Source organism: Emys orbicularis, chromosome 13 (genome assembly GCF_028017835.1).
Source record: "Emys orbicularis isolate rEmyOrb1 chromosome 13, rEmyOrb1.hap1, whole genome shotgun sequence".
NCBI classification, from domain to species: domain Eukaryota; kingdom Metazoa; phylum Chordata; order Testudines; family Emydidae; genus Emys; species Emys orbicularis.
This window is the reverse complement of record NC_088695.1, coordinates 6,313,397-6,326,529: the sequence shown is the minus strand read 5'-3', so window position 1 is coordinate 6,326,529 and position 13,133 is coordinate 6,313,397.

Sequence of the window (13,133 nt, the reverse complement as noted above, 5' to 3'; positions counted from 1 at the left end):
AGTCTCTGCCACCCATTGGAATTCTGGGTTGAGATCCCAATGCCTGATGGGGCAAAAACAGTGTTGCAGGTGATTCTGGGTACATGTCGTCAGGCTCCACCCACCCACCCTCCCTCCATCCCTGCCGTGAAAGCAACGGCAGACAATTGTTTTGCACCTTTTTTCAGCCCAGACGCCATAGCACTGGGATCATGGAGTCTGCTCAGATCACCGCGGCAATTATGAGCACTTTAAACACCACGCGCATTATCCTGGAGTATATGCAGGACCAGAACCTAACAAGGCAAAACCAGGCGAGGAGGCGACGGCGGCGCGGCGACGAGAGTGATGAGGAAATAGACATGGACATAGACCTCTCACAAAGTACGGGCCCCAGCAATGTGCAAATCATGGTGTTACTGGGGCAGGTTCATGCCGTGGAACGCCGATTCTGGGCCAGGGAAACAAGCACAGACTGGTGGGACCGCATAGTGTTGCAGGTGTGGGACGATTCCCAGTGGCTGCGAAACTTTCGCATGCGTAAGGGCACTTTCATTGAACTTTATGAGTTGCTTTCCCCTGCCCTGAAGCACCAGAATACCAAGATGAGAGCAGCCCTCACAGTTGAGAAGCGAGTGGCGATAGCCCTGTGGAAGCTTGCAACGCCAGACAGCTACAGGTCAGTCGGGAATCAATTTGGAGTGGGTAAATCTACTGTGGGGGCTGCTGTGATCCAAGTAGCCAACGCAATCAAAGAGCTGCTGGTATCAAGGGTAGTGACTCTGGGAAACGTGCAGGTCATAGTGGATGGCTTTGCTGCAATGGGATTCCCTAACTGTGGTGGGGCGATAGACGGAACCCATATCCCTATCTTGGCACCGGAGCACCAAGCCAGCGAGTACATAAACCGCAAGGGGTACTTTTCAATGCTGCTGCAAACACTGGTGGATCACAAGGGATGTTTCACTAACATCAACGTGGGATGGCCGGGAAAGGTACATGATGCTCGCGTCTTCAGTAACTCTGGTCTGTTTCAAAAGCTGCAGGAAGGGACTTTCTTCCCAGACCAGAAAATAACCGTTGGGGATGTTGAAATGCCTATCGTGATCCTTGGGGACCCAGCCTACCCCTTAATGCCATGGCTCATGAAGCCGTACACAGGCAGCCTGGACAGGAGTCAGGACCTGTTCAACTACAGGCTGAGCAAGTGCAGAATGGTGGTAGAATGTGCATTTGGACATTTAAAAGTGCACTGGCACAGTTTATTGACTCAGACAGACCTCAGCGAAACCAATATTCCCATTGTTATTACTGCTTGCTGTGCGCTCCACAATATCTGTGAGAGTAAGGGGGAGACATTTATGGCGGGGTGGGAGGTTGAGGCAAATCGCCTGGCCGCTGATTATGCGCAGCCAGACACCAGGGCTTTTAGAAGAGCACAGCAGGGCGCATTGCGCATCAGAGAAGCTTTGAAAACCAGTTTCATGACTGGCCAGGATACGGTATGAAAGTTCTGTTTGTTTCTCCTTGATGAACCCACCCCCCCCGTTTAACTCTACTTCCCTGTAAGCTAACTACCCTCCCCTCCCCCCTTCGATCACCGCTTGCAGAGGCAATAAAGTCATTGTTACTTCACATTCATGCATTCTTTATTAATTCATCACACAAATAGGGGGATAACTGCCAAGGTAGCTCGGGAGGGGTGGAGGAGGAGGGAAGCGCTGGGTGGGGTGGGGGAGGAGATAAGGACAAGGACACACTGCACTTTAAAACTTATTGAAGGCCAGCCTTCTGTTGCTTGGGCAATCCTCTGAGGTGGAGTGACTGGGTGGCCGGAGGCCCCCCCACCGCGTTCTTGGGCGTCTGGGTGAGGAGGCAATGGAACTTGGGGAGGAGGGCTGTTGGTTACACAGGGGCTGTAGTGGCGGTCTCTGCTCCTGCTGCCTTTCCTGCAGCTCAACCATACGCTGGAGCATATCAGTTTGATGCTCCAGCAGCCGGATCATCGACTCTTGCCTTCTGTCAGCAAGCTGACGCCACCTATCCTCTTCAGCCCGCCACTTGCTCTCTTCAGCCTGCGATTCAGCCTGCCACCTCTCCTCGCGTTCATATTGTGCTTTTCTGCACTCTGACATTGACTGCCTCCACGCATTCTGCTGTGCTCTGTCAGCGTGGGAGGACATCTGGAGCTCTGAGAACATGTCATCCCGAGTCCGCCGTTTTCTCCTTCTAATCTTCACTAGCCTCTGTGAAGGAGAAACATTTGCAGTTGGTGGAGGAGAAGGGAGATGTGGTTAAAAAAGACACATTTTAGAGAACAATGGGTACACTCTTTCACGTTAAATTTTGCTGTTCACATTACACAGCACATGTGCTTTCGTTACAAAGTCGCATTTTTCCTTTTACATTGAGGGCCTGCCGGTTTGGTGTGAGAGATCACTCACGCCGTGCCAGGCAACAGAATTCGGCTTGCAGGCAGCCATGGTAAGCCACGGTCTTTTGGCTTTTTTAACCTTCATAACATGTGGGAATGGTTTCAAACAGCAGCACCCTCATTTCCCATACCAAGCACCCGTTGGGTTGGCCATTTAAAATGGGTTTGCAATTTAAAAGGAGGGGCTGCGGTTTCCGGGTTAACGTGCAGCACAAACCCAACTAACCCCCCTCCCCTCCCCCCCACACCCAATTCTCTGGCATGATCACTTCACCTCTCCCCTCACCGCGTGGCTAACAGCGGGGAACATTTCTGTTCAGCAGAGCAGGAACGGGCACCTCTGAACGTCCCCTTAATAAAATCGCCCCATTTCAACCAGGTTACCGTGAATGATATCACTCTCCTGAGGATAACAAAGAGAGGAATGGATGTTGTCTGTATGCCAGCAAACACCGGGACCATACGCTGCCATGCTTTGTTATGCAATGATTCCAGACTACGTGCTACTGGCCTGGCATGGTAAAGTGTCCTACCATGGAGGACGGAATAAGGCAGCCCTCCCCAGAAACCTTTTGCAAAGGCTTTGGGAGTACATCAAGGAGAGCTTTCTTGAGATGTCCCTGGAGGATTTCCGCTCCATCCCCATACACATTAACAGACTTTTCCAGTAGCTGTACTGGCCGCGATTGCCAGGGCAAATTAATCATTAAACACGCTTGCTTTTAAACCATGTGTAATATTTACAAAGGTACACTCACCAGAGGTGCCTTGTGTGCCCTCAGGGTGTGGGAGCACGCCTTGGGTGAGTTCGGGGGTTACTGGTTCCAGGTCCAGGGTGAAAAACGTATCCTGGCTGTTGGGGAAACCGGTTTCTCCGCTTCCTTGCAGTGAGCTATCTTCAATGTCTTCATCATCTTCTTCGTCCCCAAAACCCGCTTCCGTATTTCGTGATTCTCCATTGACGGAGTCAAAGCACAGGGTTGGCGTAGTGGTGGCTGCACCCCCTAGCATGGCATGCAGCTCAGCATAGAAGTGGCATGTCTGCGGCTCTGCCCCGGACCTTCCGTTTGCCTCTCTGGTTTTGTGGTAGGCTTGCCTTAGCTCCTTAATTTTCACGCGGCACTGCTGTGCATCCCTGTTATGGCCTCTGTCCTTCATGCCCGTTGAGACTTTTTCTAATGTTTTGGCATTTCGTTTACTGCTACGGAGTTCAGCTAGCACTGATTCATCTCCCCATATGGCGAGCAGATCCCGTACCTCCCGTTCGGTCCATGCTGGAGCTCTTTTGCGATCCTGGGACTCCATCATGGTTACCTGTACTGATAAGCTTTGCGTGTTCACCTGTGCTGTCCACCACGCTGGGCAAACAGGAAATTCAAAAGTTCACAGGCCTTTTCCTGTCTACCTGGCCAGTGCATCTGAGTTGAGAGTGCTGTCCAGAGCGGTCACAATGGAGCACTCTGGGATAGCTCCCAGAGGCCAATACCGTCGAATTGGGTCCACACTACCCCAAATCCGACCCGGAAAGCCCGGTTTCAGTGCTAATCCCCTCGTCAGAGGAGGATTAAAGAAATCGATTTAAAGAGTCCTTTAAGTCGAAAAACAGGTCTTCATTGTGTGGACGGGTCCAGGCTTAAATCGAGGTAACGCTGCTAAATTCGACCTAAAATCATAGTGTAGACCAGGCCTTTGAGCTGCCTCTCCAGTCACAGGCTACCGGCACTGGTGCAAAAGGTGGCGTTGACTGCACTCGCTGAGCCAGACTTGTAGGAGACAGAAGGCAAAAGGAGAGAGAGGAGAAGTAAGGCGGGGAAGGAAAATGAGGCCTGAGGGGAAGGGTGACAGCAGAACCCCAATCTCACATCACAGGGGGAGTTCAGCATTTAGCCAAAGCTAGTGGAGTTGAGGATGTCGGCTGGTTCCCCCTCTCTGGTTATCTCTGCTCAGGTTGTCTTTCAGCATCAGGATGATGAAAGCCCAATGGTGCCATGCTGGGTCCCAGGAGACAGCGGGTGTGAGACATACCCCAGGGTACAATCTGGACTGTTGAACTGCTTAATTCTCCATCCCAGGGCATCTTTCACACTGCTGCCCTGTGTTAACAACAAACCCCTCCAGGCTCTGCTCCCAGACAGCCACCAGCATGCAAAGTTACTCCCAGCTATGCAGTACTGAGTGCTACTAGCCAGCCGCTCATGAAGTAAACTACAGAGCAACATCAGCCAGTTCACTAGTCCCGGCCTTGCACCACAGAAATGTGAGTCTTGTATTGTCCAGTCCCGTCACTTGCTGCACAAGCTCATTAATTAGTTTGTCATCCCCACAAAGGATGCTGATCAGCAGGGGTGAAAGTAACTCCGAAGACTTACCAGTATGAGTGCCCACTCTGGCCCCCGGAAGAGGCGGGGCTGGGGGGGTCAGCGTCCCCCAGCCAGCCCTTCTATGCCACTTGGCCCATGCCGCCCGGGGCTCCAGTGGCGATTTATAGGGCCCGGGGCTCCGGCCACTGCTGCACTAGCGGCAGCAGTAGCCGGAGCCCTGGGCCCTTTTAAATCGCTGGCCCCAGGGCAGCTGCTCCCTTTGCCCCCCCGCCCCATCGTGCATCGCTTTAATGTTGCTGCCTCTTCCCCGCATCAGTGGCAGCCCTGCCGGTACGGACCCTACCAGCAGGGCCACCAACAGGGGAGGCAAAAGGGGCAGGGACGTTAAAGCTAATGTGGGCTGCGTATGGGCCAGTACCAGCTTCTTACCGGTACGCCATACCGGCCCGTGCCATCTCACTTTCAGCCCTGCTGATCAGGCAACAGCCTTGTTATCTGAAGTGAAATTCCCCAAACACTTGGATGAAAACACACTGGTTTGGACAAAACAAGTTTATTAACTAGACAAAGGTAGATTTTAAGTGGTTACAAGTGACAAAGGTGTAAAAGGTCCAAATTGGTTACAACAAAAATGAAAGGTAAACACCCATTTTAAATCCCAAACTTTACCATGCTCTGTAAGATGTGAAGCAAACAGCTTTTCTCACCCCACCCGATGTCGCAGGCAGTTCACAGTTCTTAGTACCCAGGCTGGATTTCCTTCCAGCCTTGGCCTGTCCTCCCTAGTCCAATGCTCCTCTTGACTTTCAAGCCATCTTGTTGCCTTCTGTAAAGATGGGGGAGGAGAGGTAAAAATGGAGGCCACTCTCCCATGTTTTTATACCGCTCTCCTCTTTGAGGTTTACCCCCAGCTGGGGGGCAGGCGACAATCAGTCTGTGGCGCACGTGAGCTTCCAACCATCCTTCAGGTGAATTGTAAATTTCTTGTTCACAACTCCCCCGCCCCCCCCCCTCCCCGTACTGGCAAATGGCTGGATAAACAATTAATGCCCACTTAGCACCTGGCTCTCAGGAGCTAATCTGTGGACATTTTCAAGATTTACAACATGTTTCAGTAACAAACATATAGCAAAATCTCAGAACTCCATACATAATGTTGATACACACACGTTGACAGGACAATAATATTCAGCAGATGATGACTTTTCAGACGATGACTTTTCGTATGATACCTCACAAGGCATACTTTGTGCAAGATTTATCATAATTTTGTAAAAGTGGTGACCATAATAGTGTAGACCAGTGGTTCTCCACTTTATTTCATTGGGTCCCCTTCTTTGTGTCTGTTGTCATTTACACCCCCACCCTCATAAGTACATACACCGACACCCAGCTCTGAAGGCAGAGTGGAGAGCAGGGGCTGCTGGCCGGGCACCCAGCTCTGAAGGCAGCACCACTCCCAGGAGCAGCACAGAAGTAAGGGTGGCCATGTGAAAAGTAACATTCATCAATATTACTGTTCACAGCAGACTTATCACCCCATTGCCACCTTACGTCTGTGCTGCTGCTCCACCTGGGGCTGACAGCTGGAGCCTCGCTGCCTCCACGTGAGATTTTTTTTGGAGGGGCGGGGGGAGGGAGGAGAGCCCGAACGTCCCTTTAATCCCCGCCTTCCAGATGTGCACAGCCCTCCTTCGTGAGCCACAGCCACCTGGGGCTGACAGCCGGTGCTCTTAAAACCCCCCACCAGACACACAGGCCGCGCCTCCCGTGGGAGGTCCACCCCATAGTTTGAGAACCGCTGGTGTAGATAGTCACAGTGGGGATTCGCAGCCAAGATGGTAACTCCTGCTCCTTTATGTCCCCGGGATCCCAGAGAACATATCCAAGCAGGAGAGCGAAGCAGATCCCATTAACATTAACCTTTCAAAACACCCATGTGTGATTTCAGCTATAAACATTCTCTCCCATTTCCACAATCTTTCAGCCCCTAGCCCCAGTGATTGCAATGGGACTGATCAGGAATTAGGCAGGGGGTGAGGTTGTGAGAACAGGGGCACTGGGCTGAAGCAAGGCTCAGGGATTAGAATCGCCATCGCACAACGTGTGAGTGTATCTCCTGCAAACAGACCTAGAGGCCAGTGGTCTGATTCGCCCCTCACAACAACTTCACACTGGTGTAGACAGGTCACGTGACTCCAGTGGGATTACTCCTGCCTAGCACCAGGGGGAGGGAGAGGGGGATGAGCCCGGGAGCCCAGTCAGACTGGTCCTGATTTGTACTGGGTCAGTGGTGTAGCCAGGTGGAGGGAACAGGAGGAGCAATAAAACAAAAAAGGCGCCACCCGCTGTGGCGCTTTTACTCACCCGGCGGCGCTCCGGGTCTTCAGCGGCGGGCCCTTCACTCGCTCCGGTACGGAAGGTACCGCCGCCGAAATGCTGCCGAAGACCTGGAGCGCCACCAGGTGAGTAAAATAAAAGCACCACAGCGCTTTTTTTAATCGCTCCCCCGGGTGAGTACAAAGGCACCAGGAAATTGACAAGGCGCCACTTGTGCTCAGTGGGGGAGCGGCCGCTCCCCCCGCTCCTCCCCAGCTACGCTATTGACTGGGGTCAGGGAGCGGGGCACAAGATTTAAGAGAGTTTTATCTCTAAGGGGAGTTTGAGGAGCCTGTGACAGGGCAGGGGTGAGGTTGGCCGGGTGACCTCACTGTGCATTTCCATCCCAGACCACGTCTGCATTGCTTTAACCTTTCACCTTACCTCTGCAGTTCGCAGCCATTTCATGCAAAACAACGGAGACTGGGAGTGGGAGAAACTAAATTCTACTTTATTATTTAAACCGACAAGCAAAAGACAGGCTCCTTTCCCCACCTCCAGCCCACCCCAGTTCAGTCCCAGCCCAGCCCACTGCTGCACCCAACTCCCCCATGCACCAGCAACATCTACACACTGGGAGAAATGTGCCGAGAAGCCATGAGAGGAGCTAGGAGACAGTCACAAAAGCAAACACCCCGAGAGCAGGGAATCCAAAGAGCTCACGTTAGAGGGATGCAGGTTGGGGTGAGTGGGGCAGAGACAGTCGCTATCGTCCCCACACATGACACAGTGGTACATGGGGAGGGGGTGACCAGCTGGGCTCTATGGCTCCTTATCTCCCTCTGTCTTCCACAGTGTGGGTCTGCCTGGCTTCAAAGCTGCCCAGGTCCCCTGACATCCCTGGCCTCCTTCTCATCTCGGCCCAGCCTCGTCCTCTCAGCAATCAGGAGATGCTGCCCCCTCCCCACAACATTCCTCTTGGGCAGGATTGACAACATTATACAATTCAGGTAGGGCTTGACCCGACAGTGTTCACGGCGTTAGCGTGTTGGGTTTTCCCGCTGTGCTATTCCTCTTTCTCCCCAGCACAATGACTCCTGTCTGGATTGTCTCTCTCCCAGCAGGTGCTGAGCGAGGGAGTGAGAACGAGGAGGGGAATCATCATGAGGATGTTCCTGGGGAAGTGGAACCAGCAGTTTCCCAGCTCTGTTCCTCTCCATCTGCCACCCTCCTGACCATCGGCGCCAGCTTTCTCCGGCGCTGGTGGGTGCCTGCGCCCCCCTGCCCCGACTCCACCCTTTCCCCGCTCCCATTCCAACCCCATCCCCGAAGTCCCTGCCCTAACTCCGCCCACTCCCTGCCCCATTGGATCCCTTCCCTAAATCCCTGCCCCAGCCCCGCCTCTTCCTCCAGCGTGCCGTGTTTCCCCCTCCCGCGAATCAGTTGTTTCCTGGTGCAAGTGCTGGGAGGGAGGGGGGAGAAGCAGGAGGCGGTGGCGCGCTCGCGGAGGCGGAAGTAAGCTGGAGCGGGGGGGGGACAGGGCGGGATGGGGAGCTGCCGGTGGGTGCTGAGCACCCACCAATTTTTTTCCATGGGTGCTCCAGAGCCAGAGCACCCACGGAGTCGGTGCCTATGCTCCTGACTGTGTCTCACATCACTGCAGGGATCAGGCGGTAACCTACTTCCCCATTTCAGTGTCTGCCTCTGGGAGTGTGAATCTAGCTCGCACCTTCAGCCTTCATTGTAATTGTTCAAAGAAAAAAAATCACACAACAAGGGGTAGAAAAAGCTCAAAATTAAATTGAAAAGGACTGTTCTGGCAAACGAACATTTGCCCCATGAAGCCTTCAATAAATCTGAGCTACAGCCTGTCACACTAATCTAATATCCAAGTACAGTAACTCCTCACTTAATGCTGTAGTTATGTTCCTGAAAAATGCGACTTTAAGCGAAACGATGTTAAGCGAATCCAATTTCATAGATTCATAGATTCTAGGACTGGAAGGGACCTCGAGAGGTCATCGAGTCCAGTCCCCTGCCCGCATGGCAGGACCAAATACTGTCTAGACCATCCCTGATAGACATTTATCTAACCTACTCTTAAATATCTCCAGAGATGGAGATTCCATATGGAGATTTCCCCATAAGAACTAATGTAAATAGGGGGGGGTTAGGGTCCAGGGAAATTTTTTTTGCTAGACAAAAGACTATATTTTATATATATATATATATATATATATATATATATATATATATATATATATATATATATATATATACACACACAGACACATATACACAGTATAAGTTTTAAATAAACAGTTTAATACTGGTACACAGCAATGATGATTGTGAAGCTTGGTTGAGGTGGTGGAGTCAGAGGGTGGGATATTTCCCAGGGAATGCCTTGCTGCTAAATAATGAACTAGCACTCGGCTGAGCCCTCAAGGGTTAACACATTGTTGTTAATGTAGCCTCACACTCTACAAGGCAGCACGAATGGAGGGAGGGGAGACAGCATGGCAGAGAGAGACAGAGACACACACCCTGTGTGTCAGAGAGAGACGCGCATTGCCCCTTTAAGTACGCTGACCCCATTCTAAGTACATTGCCTTTTAAAGTAGATCAGCAAGTTGAGACAGCGGCTGCTGCCAGCAAGCTCCCTCCGCCCTGAGCCCTGTAGTGTCCCCGCCCCTGCTCTATAGAGATGGGATAAGCGGGGGGCAGGAGCAGGGGGGAGGGGGACACCCCCTCACTCCCCACCCCCTGCACAGCGAGCAGGAGTCTTGGGGAGCAGCTCCAAGGCAGAGGGCAGGAGCAGCACATGGCAGTGGGGGGGTGGACAGCTGAACTGCCGGCAATTGATGGCCTGCTGGGCGTCTGCCACACAGGGAACTTAGGGGAGCGGGGAGCTGATTGATAGGGGGGCTGCCGGCCCACCCTGGTTCCAAGCCCCCACCAGCTAGCTGCAACGGGCTGCTCTTTCTGCAAGCAGTGCACAAAGCAGGCGGCTGCCAAACAACGTTATAAGGGAGCATTGCGCAACTTTAAACGAGCATGTTCCCTAATTGATCAGCAATGTAACAACGAAACAACGTTAATCAGGATGACTTTAAGTGAGGAGTTACTCTATGGGACCAAAAGGTCTTCGGGGACAGAGAAAAAACCCACAATACAGGGTGAGCTACAAACCACTTTCACATTCAGAAAGTGAAATTCCAGAGAATCTGAAGACTCAAACTCTAGAAAATAAGTGTACCCATTTTCTTCTAAAGGGGCTAAACCTGCTTTACTTCTCACCACATGACCACGACCACAGCTCGTTGTGTTAGTTACAAAAGTTTTTGCATCATCATAACAGACCAAAAACTCACAAACCAGCTTCCCATCTACAAATGATCTGGACTAGCCTAGACAAAAACTGGAAGCAATTTTACCAAGAGATGCAAATGTGGATAGAAGATCAGAAAGGTCAAAATGTTCTTTGAGGTTCATTTGAATTCCCTTCCAGGTCTGTAACCCTTCCTTCTCCAGCCCTCAGGGCTCTGACTTAGGATCATAGACATCAAAGCTGGGATTCCTAGGCATGGAGAGCCAGGGACAGGGTGGTAAGTGACACCTTGGGAAGTGGAGGGGTAGAACGAGGACAGGATAAAACTCTGCATTGCTGGGACAGAGGCTGCTGTGTGGAGAATGGAATGTGATGGTGATGGGGGAAGGAGGGAATCCCTCGGACTCACCCCATTGCCCTGAAATCACACAGAAGCTAAAACACCACATTTTACTGTCCCTGCTCCCATTCTTTTAGCATCTGTTTAATTCTGGCCCATAAGGGAGAAAATGTACGAACACTCAACGCTTTTCAGCGCGGCCTGGAATAATGTGAGACTATCTGGGAATGAGACGATCCGGCCCCACGGGGGGACTCAGGGACTAACGATCACTCTGTTAATGGGGGGTGGGGGAGGATCTGAATAGATAAGATGCTCCAGGTGAGTTTGTCACACTGTCTGGAGCGGTTCACAACTGGGCGTGCCGACCTCCGGGCAGATTGACAGCAAACCAGGCAGACGCCCCAAGCTGCTGGTTCGTTCTGTAATTAGATTTCACCAGGCCAGTAACAAATGTGAACTCCTGGATCACTATCCCAGTCTTACCCTAGACGCACAGTCCCCTTAGACTCTCCAATCTGTCTTGCCAGCCAGACAAACTGGACTTTGTGATAAAAGGTCACTTACACCAAAAATCACATCACGTTGCTCCCAGTCCCAGGAGATCAGTCACTTACCCCAGAGCAATTGGTACCCTAGATCTTACACCAAAGACAACGCAGGTAGCCAATTCTATAGTAAATTAACTAAAGGATCATTAGCTAAGAAAAGGAAGTGAGAGTTATTGAGAGGTTAAAGCAGGTAAGATGTATGCCCAGGTGAGTCACAGTTTGGTATTCCAAAGGGTGGCAGTGATGTCATAAACTGACAGTTTCCCAAAAGTCTTTTCAGGGTACCCAGATTGTCCCTGGGGGGTCACAGCTTTGTATGCGGTATTCTTCTCTGTAAGAGTCCAAACAGTCCAGAGATCCAGGATCTTTCTTTGAATCCATACTTATAGCTTCTTCTCACGGAAAACAAACTGACAGGGTCTCTACCCCCATCGGCTCTTTAATGACAGAGTGAGGAATGCGTTTTGAGTCTTTGACCTCCGGTCATAACACACAATGCCCACTTGCTTTGAAATTAGCTCTTTTCTGTTAAAGTTCATTTGCATTCCACAGGGCTTCTTCCTCGTTGGATGGGTTATTTAGTGACAGGGGTATACACAATGCAAATATTTGCTACTACATTATAACGAGATATAGTTAAGTGAAAACAATGCAAGGAACATCCCATTACTTTTCATGAAGTTTAAACACCAAATACACTCTTATACATTTCACAATCTCTTTAATCTATCCTAATACACGAGTGAACTGGCCTTGGGCTCCGGCATGAGCTGGCACTTGGTTTGCCCGAGTCTCACAGTTTATACCACGAAACCTGGTGCAGGGTCATAGAGATGCTCTGGCTGATCCCGACCACATTTCCTACCATAGACAGACCCTTGGAGGCTGATGCTGCGGAGGCAGAGGTAGGATCTCGGGGCCTTCCACAAAGGGTCCTTGTGGGAATCAGCCCCAGAGGGGGCAGGAGGAAGGGGGAGAGGGGGTGAGTGAGGAGAGGCAGCACCTCTCTACCCCTGTGCTCTCCCTCGCCTCTTATCCCATCATCCCCAAACATTCGCTAGCCCCAGTACCCAGCTCCCCCTGTTTCCCAGCTCCCCCAGCCCCAACCATTCAATCCCCAGTTTCCTCCCCATAACCCATCACCCTCCCTCAATATTTGATCCCCCAGAGCCCAGCTATTTGGGGGATTTGGGGAGGGGAGGAGTTACCAGCCCCCAGGGACACTCCCCCTGCAGGGAACAGCTCCAGGTCAGCGGGGGAGCCCAGCCCAGGGGCTGGTGGAAGATGGGGGGTGGAGGCAGGTTTCTAGAGTGAAGGTGGGGCCTGGTCCAAGTGTCCTTCTCCTCATCTCCATGGCAGGGGGATCCCATCTGGGAGGGGGAGGGAGAGGGGGGAACTTCAGCCAGGCAGAGGGAGTGTCTGGAGGAGTTTCTCTCTCTCCCTTCCCCTACCTGTGGCCCATCAGCTCAGCAGCCAGGGTTGCAGCAGGGAGGAGGGGCTGATCGGGGCTTCTCCTCCTCTGCCTGGGGTTTGCTTAGACCAGGCAGAGCCAGAGGGTCACTGACCAGTTGATGCTCGGCTGATGCTGGATCCTCACCCAGCGATGGGCAGCTGGATGCTTGGGAGCCAAATGCCCCTGTTGTGTGTGGGAACAAGGAAATGGGTTTGTCACCATGGCCAGCCCTAGTCAGGGCACTGAGAGAATTTCCCTGCTGTGCGGAGGAGTCTCTGATGTCCAATGTGGGGTTACCTCCACTTGGAGCATTTTCCACGCTGAGAACATCTCAGCGGTTTCTTTCCTGTGCGGATTTGCGGATGCCTGATACTCCGGGAGCACCAAATGAAGCTTCTCCCATGT